Here is a 16,846-nt window from a genome sequence, read left to right as displayed (position 1 = left end):
GGACTACACACAAAGACTCTTAGTATGTCTTAGAGGCAAAGGTTTTTATTGTTATTATTTAATAATCTATGTATTTCCAGGTTTATTTATTCATTTTATATGTATTTATTGATACTCACTTTGATTGCCAAATCAGTCTATAGTTTTTTATACCTGCAAGTTGTAAACTTAGTGGAGCATCTTCACAGTCATTGTTAAGGACTGTTGAGCTGACCTCACACTATTCATGAACGTGTGTTTTCTTAAATGTTCCTTTAGTTATTTCAGATCTTGATAGCTGGGCGATATCTCAGTGTTGTGTTTGACCAGCTTTTAGTGATATTGTACAGATATAATCATATTATGGTATTGTTTTACAACATTCCCAATGTTCAAATCCTACGAAAAGACCAAACCCAACAATGAATTGATCCCACTTACAAGTATTGTATCCAAAGTCCGATATATTTTATTCCTTTTTGCCAGAGACCTCCGTTGTTGTCCAAAAACTGTTGCGGTCAGTGAGCCATTCCAATTCACTGGGGGACATGTTACTTTATTACAATAAACATGGGCCCTTATACAAGGTCGTGCTTCTGTAAATACTCACTAATGCACCATTATAACAGCAATGTGTAGTAATCCACAGCTGAAGAAGTGAATGGGCTTGGGGCTAAGATCCTCAGACAGGGGAAGTCAAACACTACTCAGAGAGGGAACAACACATTTTAGGGTTTGTGTCTTTTCATGGGATTTGTTGACATTAATCACACCAGCATTATACTTAAATGGTTCCAAGCTAAATATAATTGAAGTGACGCATTTAGAGAGTTTTGGCCGGTGTAGAGTGTAACCATGAACCACGTTTCATTGCATTAAACCAGCACAGTTGCCAGGAAAATAATATTGCATGTTGAGTTCCTGCAAACAATGGATGCGTTGAACGTGGACGTTTTTGCATTCAGTCAGAGGAAATGACGTAATATATCGAGCCGTTATTGAAAGTTATAACAAGCAACAAAGATAGTTTAAAGAAACACTGGACTTTCACCCAGGACACCGCTGTTTGTGTCTTATGTGAAACCAAAGGTAAACGTTGACTTTACGCTTGTTGTTACATAAGAATGTCCGCCAAAGATTGTTGCTATTTATTTACGCTAGTTAAGTTGTAACAGTTGTTAAGTTATGTTGTTAGGCTATTATTCTGACATATTTCTTTCTATTCTTAACCAATCGTTTCACAACGTCAACCACGTGTCATTGTGCGTTTCTGCAAGTGTGATCGAGGTTGATATGAAACGTATTAATGAAACATATTTTTGGCTCAAAAGCTTTGACATTCAACACTTGCTTTGCAGAAATGTACAATGCCAACTATTTTTTCTGGCGACTGGGTAGATTGAACATCAGTATCCGCCCTACAGTACCATTACTGATTTCTGTTCATTTTATTATAATTGACCACGGTTGCTCCTCTAAATATTATGAACCATTTATAATCTATGAATGTGGGAAAAGGATAGTTATTAAGAGGTGTAGTTAAATTATTTTTTAGAAACAGGTTCTCCTTGAAAATACCGTCCAATTAAAGCTATTTAACAAAAGCTTAGCACTGGGATTTCTCTCATTGAAAACTCACCAGGAGAGTGTCAGAGGGCATCGTTGCCGTGAATATTCATCATGTCACAGCTAACTTTTGGCAGTCTCAAATTTTCTTTCCCGATTTAATCATCTCCTCCTGTTTGAGGCGAGCGTGTGAGTGGGCTGAGCTCCTCTAATGGCGCCGTTACAGTATGTTCCGTCAGGGCTGCTGACAGGAGAACAATGTTTGTTTTCACCCATCTTCTCTAGGAGCTGAGATTAGATTGCACAGTGAAGAATGGGCCAGGTCTGCTCTTAGGTCTCTCTTTCTTTTTTTCCACCACAGCACAATTTTCCCCCAGTAAATTGGTCTGTGTTTGCCTCACGCTCTACGCCAGCAAAACAACATCTCCCCTGAAGCTATAGAATCTCAATTCGCTCTTTTTCCCCCAATGTTGCGCTCTCACAACTCCGATGTTTCTGCTCCTACATGGTTGCCTCCCTGTGATCTTTGCTCTCGCTTCATGCAGTCTGCCGCTGCTTTGGGGAAACTTGCTCGGCTTTTCCTTTGATGTATCCATTTTCAAATTCCCCACCTTGCCTCGTGTTGGTGAACAGCAAACATTTGCGAGAATTGACACTGCACATATTAACTGATGATCACCGTGTTGCTCGGAGCAATTCAGAGCCGTGCTTTGAAAACAACCTTGTCACTTTCCATGTTCGTGTAATTCTGACCTGTCGGTGAGCAATGTTCAGTGACCGATTAGTTTCTACATCGAAACGGCGTCAAGGAATCCCTCAACAATGCAATAAAGAGGTAAATGTTTACATAACGCCCACGTTCTTTGGGAACACGAGGTTGAAGCAGATTGTCATTAAGCATGCTGCGACAGTTCCGTAACGCTTTGTTCAGCTGTTGCGATAGCCACCTGTTCCGTGTTTTCCCTCAAGGTCTTGTTCAGTGTCACAGATCAAGGCCTTTCGCAGATTGGCTTGTACCGGCACCTCGAAATCCTTCCTCAGCAAATCCCCCATGTGCTATCTGAAATGAAATTAGAATGCCCCACCACCACCACCACCACAATGTAGCTCATTGTTTTTCCTCAGCATTTCCCTTGGAAAGTCGCTATTCATTTTGGTGAATGATTCCGTGACCTGCATGGATCGGGTGGCGGGGTGGGGGTCTCGTTTGAATGGATGATCCTCGGAAACACAATCTACAATTGTGCCGTGCATCCATTCTTTGAGACGCACGCCGCGGTGCCAATTCAGCCCGGTATTATACCTGCCTATGAGCTATAAACACATGATGTCACCGCAGGGCAGTTAGCTGTTTTACAAGTGTAATGGATGGCTTTGGTACGCCTCGCGCTCACAAGTAGACCAATCGTGTCGTGTGGCTGTTATTTCTGGAGGAGAGATTGCTGTCTGATCTTTATTTGAAATAAGACGCCGGCCAAAACGAGCTGCTCGCTGCAGATTTATGAACAGATGTACATCTTGGGGATAACAACAAAAGCTGCATAAATTCCTCAAATGGATGTCAAACAAACTGCTGAGCACAGCATTCTTCGCTATTGGCAGCATGTTTGGCAAACCACAATCCATACTGGCGCCTCGAGTGAACAGCGTGCACAGGATCAGTTACACTGTACATTTCACTGAATACTAAAGGATGTTTTTTGTTACTCTTGTTTAGTACTTACAGCAAATAAATGGCCATTTCCCATGTCCATTTGTCAAGAATTACAATCTCTGTGATGGAAAAAAGGGGCAGATGTTTGTGAATCACTTGCAGGAAGGTAACTGTCTAAGTTTGTTTAATAGGGGGTCCGATCCCCCAAAGCTCCGAGCAAGTGATGAATGTGAATACGATGTGTGGGTCCTGAGTTATTTGAGATGTGAGCTGTCTTCCAGTGGAGCATGTACAAAGTGCATGAACTAAAGAATTTTTCAGTGGATAAAGAAACTCCTTTTATACGTCGGGATCTATGAATTATTGTTCAGCTTCTGCTAATGAAATTGTCCTGGGTTTGTACGTAGATCCCTACCGACACCACCTTACAACGGGTCCGGGGCTCCCATGTGCTGTATATTGTTAAGTGGAGCGAGTGTGTTAAGATGTTGTTTCTGTGTCCGTTTTAACTTTCCATCGTTCTCTAAATGGTACTGTATTGTAAGATGACATATATTTTTTTACACGTATCATTTCAAATGTTGTACTGTATTGAAATTAGATTAAACAAATGGATGCCAAGTTTGTGGTGCATTGACTGCTAAGACAGAGCTGTGTAGGAGAGAGCTCAAGAGGGCACTGAGCATTGAATATGTGTGCGCAGTGTAACTTGAATATCGGTTTGAATACCTCCAGGAAAACTAAACACTATTTACATGACCCTGAATCGAAAATGTCGTCCTTCCGTCTTTGCCTCCACATGTTTCGTTTTACCGTTTAAAACGTTTATGAATAGAAGAAGAACATGCGGTGCACATTTTACATTTCAAAGGAGGGGGAAAAAACAACCTAACTGACATTTGCAGTTCCTTGAAACTCGCAGCGAGAGCAAGCCTGTCTGACTCACATCTTGCTATAGCCAAAAGCAAAAGCCATACATTATTCATTTCAATATTCATATGCTTTTTGCTTCTTCTTTTTTTTACTACTTAATGAAGGTGTGGGGATGGTGCTTGGGGGGGATACTGTACTGTTTAAAGCAACATGTTCTTTGTGTATTTGTCGAGATGGGTCATACATTTCCTTATATATCGCCTGTCAGACACCTGGGAACATGGCTGACGAGGACAACGGACAAACGATCATTCTGGAGGAGTGCAGTTGATCAAGTAGTTTAAATCAATGCAAATTACTCTATATTTTGTATCGCCTGTTTAAATAGACAACACATTTTTACTTAACTCGTCAAATACCGCCACTTGGTCAGTGACAGTACGCTCGACACTGTGACGGTCCAGGTCAGCTTCTAGCGTCAGTTTTAGAAGCGTCAGGGACGGCGTTTCTGTTTTCGCTGGTTGTGTCTTTACAAAATAAACTTCCGACGCAGGTTTAATTGTTTTTTTTTTGTTTACTTACGCAACACCCTACTTAGGCAACAAAAGTACTTGAAAGATATTGTGGTTTGGGGTTAATTGAGTCTGTTATCACACAAAAGTATGCTTGTTACGTAACAGGTGTCGGTAAAGTACGTAAGTTAAAGTTACCTATCAAAACTACGGTAAAAAAGTGAACATTCATTTGGTTTCACATGGGACACCAACAGCAGTCCTGTGGGTGACACAACTGCCCTTAAGTAACAATAGTAACAAGGTTCCTTTTGGTTTCACAAGAGACGTGGGCAGCGCTCTCCTGGGTGAAAGTCCTGTGTTTCTTTGATTCATCCTCCCCCACCTCCAACACACCCAGTGAAACTTTCTCTCTTGCTGTATTCAGCCAACGTTGATCAATATGAATCGCCTCCACGATCACTCTCTGGCCATTTAATGTACTTTGTTAGATTCACAAGTATCAAGAATGAACTAAACACATAAATGTCACACGGAGCTATAGTACTGACCATAGAAGAAGCCAGTCAAAAAGGTAAAGGGGTGAAAACTTGGCTTAAAATGTTATATTTATTAGTGTTACTTGCAAAGAATTAAATGGAAACACACTGACAACAATCACTCCCAATGGCACTTTAGTTATTCTAACTTTTAACATTTCCCCAAACTAAAATAAACAATGTATTTATTGCTGTTAGACGTCTCGGGGTCTCGTGGAGCCAGGATATTTAGAGAATCTTTCAACTCGTAGAGGAGCGTATAATCTGTTAATTGAACAGATTGGGCGTTCACAGTGCCGTGCTAATTACAAACTGGGTGTTAAATAAAGAGCATTTGGCACATTTGCAATTCACAACAATGTGAGTATATTAAAGAAACACAAAAAAAACAGGACGAGAAATGAATATGTAAACACTTGAGTAGAAGTTTAGATGGAAAATAGGATCTGTAAACAGAGTCACAGTTATCAAAGGTTTTATGACAGGTTTGATAAAAACTACTTTTGGAGTCAAATTTAACACCTTCAGGCTTTCACAGTTCCCACTTAAGAGACCTTGAGCGCTTTGTCACAGTCGTCCCCACCTCTCCCCCTCTCCCCGTCTCCCGTCCTTCAAAGTCATCCAGAACCAAATAGAAGGTAAGCGTACATGACGGCCGGGCACCTGAGAAACCACAGCTAATGCGGGCTATGGAGAGGCTTGGGTAGCAGGTAGAAAAACCAATATCCTACATAATAAGACCTGCACTGTGCACAGCGGGGGACATCAGCCAATCAATTGCTGTGGTTGCCATGGTGCTGCCAGCATGTACCTGCACAGGGGCCAAACCCCACATGATCACCGGGCTGATGTGGATTTTGTGGATCCGTCCTGCCCTCGTGCCTCTGGGAATCCGCCTCTGTGGTGGAATTTCTATTCCGCCTCACATTTGCTATCCCTCTGCAAGGACGCAGCGGCAACGAGTGCAGCAAAAGAACAATGACGCACCAGTGTAGCATCAAAGCCTGTCAATAGCCTTTGATTAGTGTATTTTGTGTGTTACACGGTTCATTTCCCCAGCAGCACAGACCCACATGAGCTAGGTGCATCCGCTGAGGTGAGGCAAAGCTCGGGAAATGGACATGGGGAGATAAAAAAAATTTAAAAAGAGCTGAAAAGAAGTGCAATGAACAGACGTAAATACAGGGATTTAAAAATATTGAAGTTGAAGTGAAGCTGAAGGCAGGGAAACATGAAGCAGGTGATGAATGACTCGTAATAACCTCGCAAGGAACTTGTGATTGTGTGTCTGCCGGTGATGGAGGGGCCTCTCAGGGTTCAGGTGCTCTCGGGCTGATGATCAGCCAGTTACGGAGGATACCACGAGGGCCCGAGCCAACCTGCGCCGCTGGCTATTGAACCAGCTTCATGATGGCAGAGGAAAAGGATGTATCCTTATCTGCCAAATCTGGAATGAAAACGTCCGAGAGTGAGGATGAAAGCACGTTAGCATTCAATCATCATTTGTTACCGGGGCGGTGGAAAATCAGAGCTATGTAAAAGTGTCATCTGCACATGTGCAGAACGGAGGATTGAGCCGCTCCACGTGGTACGAGGGACGAGGTATAACTGCGTAGGTCACGACTTTAATTACGCGGGTTAAGCCGCGCTCATATGGCCCAGATGATCCATTCCAGTGGTGCAGACAATCTAAGAAATTCCTTTCGTCTGCTGTCGTGATGCTGAACATTAACAGTGAACCAGCCCAGCAGAACACAGCGTGCTGTACTTTAACTACTCCCATGGCATTTACAGGGTCTTCACGAGGAGTGGAGATAAAAGGAACAGTGCTGCAGGCGCTGTTGGAGCCAGCTCCTTCCTCATCGTGGATAGTCCCTACGGCGAATGAGGGTTTAATCGCTCCCAATTGCTTTGCCTCAAAAAGGTGTGACCCCAAACCCCCCCAACCCCCAACCCCTCCTGCTACCCCCACCACCAGCCTCCCATCTGTCTCTCATTCTTGCCAGCGAACAAATCTTGCCACAGGGAGACGTGCTTCCACTTTTGCTCAGTCCCTTCTTCCCTAAACCTCCACTCTCAGCTTTGCGAAGCCTTCATCCCACTGGGAACAGGGGAGAGGAGTAATCAAAACAATTACCCGAGTCCCATTTTGTTTCATAGGAGACTTGTCTTTTTTCATGTGAAATCTTCAGCCTGAATGAAACAGGTTGTGTCTTGGGGGTTCTTTTGTGGAACATCACAGAGGCAGCAGCCGTCACAACACAAGAGAAGCTTCAGCTTCACGCTGCTTCTACCAGCAGGTTTATCACTTGGCTCTTTCGACAAGAGATCCACAACCAATTACCGAGAAAAAAAAAACGGGGGGGGGGCGGGACAACGTGTGAAACAAAAGCAGTCACCTTGATGTATTCAAGCAAACAGTTATCAGAAGACATCCTCCCATCAGAAACTGTGGGATATATAGAAATCTGGATCATCGTGTAGGAAGCAAAGCGGCCTCGCTGCACATGTTTCACTGCCGTTACCTCGAGGGACCGTTATCTGTTTTCGGGAAGAAAAAAAAATGAAAAGACAAACACAGGAGCATCTCCATGCCAAGCTTACCTCACAGTGTTTCTCGTGATCCAAACGGCTGAAAGGAAAAGCTAGGCAACGTCTTTGCAGATCAATGGTTCCTTGACTTTGATGAGACAAAATGAGCTCACCACAAGATATAATGTGTTGCCTGGCCCTCCCCGCTGCTCATATCTATCCCCTACAGTAGCTCTCATACTCCCGGGCATGTCGTCCAAAATTGTAAAGGCCTTAATTAAAGATTAATGTCAGGGTTTCTTGCATACGCTGCTTAGATAACTCATTTCCCAGGGCACATTGCTAAAAACTACCCAGGCTGGACACCAGATATTTCAGCTGTCAGAACAAAAGCCCTCAGCTCACTGGCCAACACGATCCTTTCAGCTGAAGGACAAGTAATAACAGCTCTGCTGCTGCCTTTGCGATGCCACCACTGTGACTGGAACAGGGGGAGGTTGAGTCATTTTAATTATCAGAGGCAGGCGAAGAGACACAATCAGCCCGCCACACCGACTGCTTGTCCCTCCACCCCTCGCAACAATTACAGATGCTCGTCTTCTTCATGAAGCCTGTTTATAATGTCAGGGCATGCCACAGAGAGGGGGATTTGTCTCGCTCTATATGCCTCTCTCCACTAACAACGGAGGTGTGGATGCACGGCTTGCTTGTACAGGCAGAGCCATTCGATCATGTGTTTCGCATGTGTGTTCATGTTTTGTCAGCAGCTTCAAATAGACGCAGATGAGATCTGACCAACTCCACTGGAGCGCCAGCAGTTCCATAACAGGGCTTGCTGTTCCCTCTGTCACATAATGCCGGATCGTTCATCCAGCATCTCAAGGCTGTTTCTGAATTCTGTCGGTGACACGTTAACCATAGACGCATCAGTTGTGTTTCCAATCAATATGATTGGGTTCTCAGTGAAAGAGCATTGCAGAGGGGTGAAGGAGGGTACTTTGATGAGCTGAAAGGCCCAACCCTGTCTCTCACTTACCGTTTTACGTTGTAAACTGAAACCAAACAAAACCGCAATAGAATTACTTGGTTAGGTTACGTAAAGCATCATGGCTTGGCTTAAAAAAACAGTTTAAGTTATTTACGTTACGGATGTAAATTAAAATTCAGTTCCATTTCTACACGCCGACAATACACAACTACCTGTCGATAAAGCCTTTCCTCAGACTCTGAGCCTGAAATCTCAACTTCAGCAGCACTTACATCCACCAAACTGTACAGTTTAATTTCCATTTATATTCTGAAGGTTTTTTTCGGAGGGGTTTGTTCATATTTCATTCCTAGCCTGATTTAGAAAACGTTTTATCTGAAAAACGAGGCGAAAATCGATTCTTTTAAGGCTGTTGACAGTATTTTCTGATTTATGGAGTGATAAAAAGAAGCGATATCTAAAATTCCCTCTGCAAAAACATTGGACTCTAATATGTCATAAAATGAAACAAGAAAACATTTCTGTTCTGGAGATTTATTTTATTTAAATGTGTGTGTTTGCCAGTGCACAGCATGCATAACTTCCGCCAGTGTACAGAGAATGGCAGTAAAAGTATATACGAGAACAAATGAGCAATAATATATGACAAGGTGTCATGGTGTAAGAAACCAGAAGAAGAAGAGGAGTCGATGATTTACACAAAGCTTAATGTGTTTCCTCGACCAAGTCTTTCGTCTTCTTTCAGGATGCTTCTGAGGGCATCATCAGTGTTTCAATATTGACCATAACCAAAGAAACAAAGCAGACATTGTGTTTAATTAACTCAAGACAAATAATCAAGAAGATTTATTGAAGACTGTGAATGCCTGACAACGGTAGTGTGTAAGCAGCAGCCTAACACCAAGCTGCCTTTTCACCCTCTCTTGGCAGTAGACTTTCTTAGCCTCACCTAACTGGAACACACCAACTGCCCAGGTCAGTGTAGGGGGAGCTAAACCGAGCAAGCATGCAAATCACACAGAACATACCATTAATACAAGATACCTACGTTACTGCTGCATCTCGATCTATGGATGGGCACCGATCCACCGATGAGCACAGCAAGTATTATAAAATGTGTTTTACTGCAGAACCACACAACCTATCTCCCTACACCTTAGAAGTGCCGAGCCCCTCACTGCTAAAAGGACATAATGAGGCAAACCTGTTAACATTCTCCTCCATCGAGCTGCTGAGCCGCTGATCGCTCCAGGCAACAATCAATCCTACGAACCTGTAAAACAAACAAATTAAACAAGCCTGCGTCATTTATATACCTTCATTTTTAATGTATCAAATAAACTGATTAATAATTACTCAGATACAAAATGACTGTTCATTTTGAAGAACAGGGCGTAGGGAGGAGGGAGAAAGGCAACCTTTTCACAGGGCTGCTGTTGTGCATGTTTCAATATTAAAGTCACAATGAAATGCCTTTTAGATCACATCCCTGGTCGCATTACGCACTTATCTAACAATATATGCAAAAAAATGACCAAAAGATCCATTTCTTTGTATTTCTATATCAAAATCCAATCACCTTTTCTACAAAATATGACTTGTGCTTATGTAAGCTAACCGATATAAACCAATAACATCATGACATCCATCTATCAATCAATGCACAGCTGTTAGCGATACAGGAGGTGTGTGAAGGAGCCACAGGCCCTGTAGCTCCGTGCATGCTACATTATGATAGGGCCCAGTTTTCAGTGGTCCAATCAAGTGCCAAAGATTTGACTTAAATCCCTCTTGTAACTGTACGCCGCTCAAATATCCGCTCAAATATCCGTTTCACCGTGGGATGCTCGCAGTAAGGACGCTAAAGACGCTCTAACTTCCGTTTCACTGGGACTTTAATGTCTAATAACATGACTGCGTAGCAATTTTGGGGCCAAGTAGTGTCATGTTATTTCACTAAACTTAACCAAATAGGTTTGGAGAATGCAGTAGTCAAGGAAGTCATTTTGAGGAGACACTGTTAGATTCAGAGGTATCTCAGATGTCATTTTAGCTGACAACAAAATCAGTTGTTCAGATGTCAAACACTGGCTCCGACTCATTTTGGAATTAAAACAGCTTGAGTGAACAGAGTCTTCAGTCTCTTTTTTGTTGTGATTATCTGCTATCTAAACTCTTAGTAACCAGAGGACCACTATCCACAACTGGCATTGGCAGCCATACCTGTGACAATAAACAGCTCCGACATGGCTTTTTCCCTTCACCGCCATCGCTGAAGGCTTCAGAAATTCTGCCCATATGTGAGGCCTAATTACTTTTTCAGCTGGTCCCTGCCACAAGGTCGCACTTATTATGCCACCCGTCCCACCCACGCAATCAGATTTCTCACAAAAGGGAGCTAATCTCATTCCTTCACAAGCCATTATCTTGATCGGACTGGCTTTTTTTTGCGCAATTTGCAATGCTGTCCAGATGAGAGAATGACTTTCCCTTAGCAGGAGTGAAGACGCTCATCAGTATCCCACCGTAAAGTTCCAAACTGTCAGCCAACATCCGCCAACTCCAAATTGGAGTTAAATTGAAGAGGCGTCCGGCTGGAGAAAGGCCAAGACAAGCAGGCCCGAGCATCGCTGCGGCGGCAGATGTCGATGGAGGTTTTTAATGGAGTTCAATTAATTCACGCAGGGTGCAGTTTGTCCTGTGGGTGTGGGAGGCGTGCTAAGCCAGAATTTTTTCAGGGTCACAAGCGTCGTTATATTGATAGACATCTGCTGAGGCGGCAGGCAAATTTGCAAAAAACTGACAGATCTGCTCTGATGTGGCGATAATGATGAATTGCATTCCTGCGAGTTGTTTACTCACATATGTTTGATAGATATTCTGCAAAGGTAAAGTGTTAAAGTGCTCAACAAAGTAAATAGCTACTAATACACTCTTCTATTTCATTTTTATATGAATAATTAGTTATTGGAACCCAATGTAGACAGTATATTTAAATCATACTGTATTTAAAGATGGACAAAAAGGAAGCCAAAACATCTGCCCCCTAGTGGTCATAAACCCCGCCTCCTCCATGTTAGCGGATGGGACTGGGCAGAAATAAAAAAGTCAAAGTACACGTCAAATAAATGTTGATGAAGATGTCTTCTGTCACTTTAGGTAGTTTCACATCCTATCTTCGGGTGTGACGTCATGATTGACAGCTGTGATTCTGTCTCCTAACAAGCTGCGGCTGTGCTCGGCTCGCGATTGGTTCTGACGGGTATATGGGCGGGACATCTGCAACGCGGCTCCACTACAAGATCTCTACTGCACAGACTCTGGTTCCAAAGCACAAGATGGCAGCTCCCATATTCGGAATATTTTGGCTTCACATCTGAACAGAGAAGTAGTGGTACCACATTATCCACTATCCATGTCTACAATCTATGGTTTATATATATTCAAATGCCCAATCCGTATTTTCTTACATATTATCACTTATAAGGAACTCCATGGCCTATTTCTTGCCTATATATCTCCGAGCCAGGCGGTAACCTCCGCTTCTGAAAAGTGAAGGCAATGCGGTAGTGCCTTAAACTTGCATTCTTTCTAATAGCCAGCAGGGGGCGACTCTCCTGGTTGCAAAAATAAGTCTGATTGTATATAAGTCTATGAGACAATGACTCTTGTTTACTGAGCTAATAAATCAAGAGAGAAGTAGTTTATGGTCTCAATCTCTAGTTTCAAGTCTTCTTCAATACAGCATGATGTTCACTTGGTAAATGATGGTCCATTTAGAGTCAACAGACCATAAAGCAGGGGATGCTTTAGGACCGGGCTACCTTCTTATTGACAGGTCGCTACCTCCGTGACGTTCGTGTTTTTTTCGTCTCATAATTTGAACCCTTTCAGAGTGTATTTCATCAGAAACTCTGTAGATTTGTTTTAGAATTAGAGCAGCTGCTGTCCAATCAGGGTTCAGTATTGTGACAGTGGAAGACTCCAAGTTAATTAATTCATTAACGAACAGACTTCAACTGTATTTACAAGCAAAGCTGTAAACAGAACTGTGGTCATTTATGAGCACAAGCTGACGTGTGGATCCAGCCTACGAGTTTTCAGGTAGAGGATTGTAACCGTGTTTCTGCCTGCTACAATCACATCTAAGTGTCTGGAGCTCCATTTCTCAGCTCAAAGCTCTGGGCCCGATCCAAAGCAAAGTTACTGCACCTCTCCTTGACATTGTAACTAATCCGAGATAGCCTGAGGCCTCACACTATCACTTTTTAGTAAGAAATATGGGTGGCAGAGTGTGATTAAAATGAACCAGTTGTAGATAACAATAGGAATCCTGCATTGTCTGTTAGAGTTAAGGTCAGAACTGCTTTTCTGTATTGTGACTGGATAATATTTAGGGAGAACACAGAGACAAGTTTTAGATTTTTTTTGGTGGAGCAAAACCAAAACAATATTCTTGTAATTATACCGTTACCCAAGTCTGTTGCTGCACTGCACTGCCACCTGCTGGTACACAGCTTGCAAGTGTTAAAGAAAAGGAAGAGAAAGGAGAAGTCAGGGTTCTCAGAAAATGTCCCCTTCTCTAATATTGAACCGTTATTAAAGTAGTATTTCACCACATGGCAGGACAATTGATCCTTTAAACACAAACACACCTTTATAAGCATTCAGGAGACCTCCAATATCTGGGGCCGTGGGGATCTGGGGTCCCGACTGTGATTCAGTGCTTTTAATGGAGGCGGGTGTTGGTTTTCATTTGAAGGTGAGAAAAGGCAAAATGACTCCATGAAAAGTAACTCCCTGGACAGAGAGTGAAATTGTGCAATCAGGGTCGGCCAAGTTTCATTGTGTTTAGGGGAGAATTTTAGACTTTTGAAGGCTGTTTAAGTTCTTTTATTAAATATTACTAAATTCACTGTGGTGCCTCTGGGTAATTAACTGTGAGCTGTAAAGGGGAAATCTTTGAGCAAACAAATCATTGCTGTCATTGTAATCCTACCTTTGTGAATTCCCGTTTGATCTTATGTGGATGTGTAACGCTCCCAGAACTCATGTAATCAACAGATGAATAGGGTCAACATGTATTTAACTAATAGATATCACCATGAAACTTCCCAAGTTGATTACTGACATTAAGACGAATATTTTTTTCTAAAGATGATCATATATGTGCTAATTTACATACATTTCAATACTAGCAATTTGAATATTGGCTAAAGAAAGGTTCAAAATTATATTTTCATTTTGTCAACATATTAGAGTCAAAGATTTTACACAGAGGGATTGTTGGATATCTCCTGGAATCAGTCCATAAATCAGAAAATATTGTCAACAGAGATAAAACTAAGTACTTTTTCCCCATGTTTTTAGGAAAAGAAAAGTTCTATAAATCAGGCTATGAAAAAATATCAACAAACGCCTCAAAAACCTTTAGAATATAGATAAGAATGAAACCAGAAAGTGTGGTGTATGTAACCGCTAGGAAGGTACTGTAGGTTTTTTTTGGCTTATCCACTTCTAGATCTGCTCAATAACCAGAGCACCTTTGTGTCAAATTGGGTGTGCATGAGACAAATTAGTCAAAAGGTCTTAATCAGTCAAAATATCCTCAATCCAAGGCAAAAGAGATTACTGATTACTTCCTGGTGCTTTCTTTGGTTCAGTTTGTTGCAGGAAGAAAACGATAGAGAGCATGTGAATTTGGATGTTTTTTCAGTCTTGTCACAATGTCATTACCAGATTATTTGTAATGGCATTGGACCAATGAAAACAACAGACTTCTGCTTTACTGCTGTTATTTGAGGAGATTCTGTTGCCATTTTCTGTCCGTTTTGTTCTTTTCAATAAGCTGTTCTTCTGCCTGAAGGGATGCTTGTATATCTGACATATTCTCGCTGTAAACCAGGCTGACTAGCTGAACAACACTGCCATCCGCTGCCTGTGATGGGCACGTACACTGTTGGTGGTCACTGACATGAAAGGCTGCATACGCTATTTATTTTACTTTTATTTGTGGAAAATCTGCCTTTTTCCTGCTACACAGGAACAACTTGACACATGCGAGTTCAACCCGAGCCAATTGAAGCTGTAGCATTTAGTCACAAGTGTCTGACTATGAGGAACCTTGGCAGTATTTGTTGAGAGGACATTTAAACAGCAGCTTTGCAATTCAACTGATGCAGCCTGAGTGGATACAAATCTAGAACAGTGATGCCTACATATGCAGATACCTACATCAGTGTAACTTGAGTCTGGCGTCAGTCTGTGAAGACTGGATTAAAGAGATACCATTTATGTGCGCCGACACTTGCTGCCAAGACTGTGGTAACATCAGTTGCTGAGTGCAAAACCATGGTAATGCCGTTCGCCTCTCCCAGAGGACAACCATACCATAATAACACAACTTTAGAAGCCATGGAAGTCAGAAATCGGCTGGCCGTACCTCGGCTTCTCTCTCTTTGACTCCCGTTACAGCAGTTTCCCAAGTGTGTCGGAGGACTAGGGTTGCCCTTCAGCTATTACAAAATTCTTTGTTTGGTTTGACTGTTCTGTGTTACTGTAGAAAAATGGCGGTGCAACATGGTGGACTCTGTAGGTCGTCCTTCACTCAGAGGATCCATGTCAATGTGTCCTTGGGCAAGAAACTTAACCCCAATTTGCTCCGACAAGCTGTGCCTGTGGTGCGTGAATGATTAGCTAGTCCTGAAGGGTAGGTGGCCCCTGCCATCAGTGTATGAATGGGTGTGAATGGGTGAATGATGACATGTAGTGTCAAAGCAATTTGAGTGGTCGGAAGACTAGAAAAGCCATTTACCATATAAACACAACCATGTTGTTGTTGTTTTTTTATATTTTGTTTGTCACACGTTTCAAACAGTTTCAGACTGCAACCGTAATCCGGGAGAAAATACATTTCCCCTGAAACGTAATTGAGATTGCAGTTTAGTTATGTGGGAACATCATTTTGTAGGAGACTGGGTTGTAAGAAAACATAATGAGGAATATTATATTCATTTCACCCGAAATGCTACACACTGGCCCTTTAAATTCACAAGAAAATAGAATTGCTAGAGCACCTAGAAAGCCCCCTAACTTCACATATTATAGGGTTGATTGACCTCAAAGCCAATGCTATCGAGCAGCGCTGTTAGATTATGTTTTACCTGCCGAAGCTTTAAGATAGCGCTCTCTGGGACTTCTGCTGTCACCCCAACACAATGGAGGTGAATGTCATTTTCTTCTCTAGTGCTCAAAGAATTGGAAAATTAGATTTGAGGTTTTCATCGTAATATTTTTCTACCACAGAAATAGACCCACTGAAAATCAGTTCCAAGAGATTGTATTGGATTATTCACAGTAACTGGAGATATAAAACCTCAGTACCTCAAGTCCCAAACTGTCTGCATCACCTCATACCACTGTGAAAATGTCTTTTGGGATTTGGGTGTGCTGACCCTTGGAGATAGACGTGTAACAGTAACTTTAGTGGGTGTTACAGCTCATTTTGATCCAAAGCAAAGCCCTGAGTGTCCATTTACTGCAGCTCCTCTGTCTGCTCTTGTGAAGCGTTATGATTGAGGTGTTTCGTTATATTATTTGTATATACCTGAATCTTACAGTGGGCATCAAGCAGCCCTCATTTTATTTCTGGAGGTCTGTGTGCATACATTAAAAGATTCTAATATGTACAGATCAGCATTTTGTGAAAAACATTACTGTACATCACAAAAGTCTGATATTTAAACCTGTTACTGGTTACATCTGGTAATAGCATGCGCAACATCCAGTATTTGTGCCACTCTAATGTATCAACTTAACACGTCTTGGCAAGTGTAACTGTAGCTTTATAGGTTAAACAACAAAGAAGCTTTTGTTGCCAATCCTGTGGTGCCGGATCAGCTTGTTGGATGGGAGGCCCTCAAGAAAAGATGAACACACCTAAAATCAAAGAGGAAGCATTGTTTTGATTAAACACAGTGAAGTGTCTGCTGAAGAGGAATGTTTCTCCTTTCGATAGAAACTCAAATCCACCCAGACTACTTCACCAGAGAGAATATTAAAAATGACATTTCATCGTGATCAATTATATAATTGATCACGATGAAATAGCTGTCATGTTCCACACACAGACCGACCAGCACTGCTTACTGTGTAAACTGGGCAGGTGCCCGTGTGAATTGGTCGACAAAAACTAAACATGTAG

Source organism: Anarhichas minor, unplaced genomic scaffold, assembly GCF_050575085.1.
Source record: "Anarhichas minor isolate MPS153535 unplaced genomic scaffold, ASM5057508v1 ptg000011l, whole genome shotgun sequence".
In the NCBI taxonomy this organism is placed as follows: Eukaryota; Metazoa; Chordata; class Actinopteri; order Perciformes; family Anarhichadidae; genus Anarhichas; species Anarhichas minor.
This window is presented reverse-complemented; position numbering follows the sequence as displayed.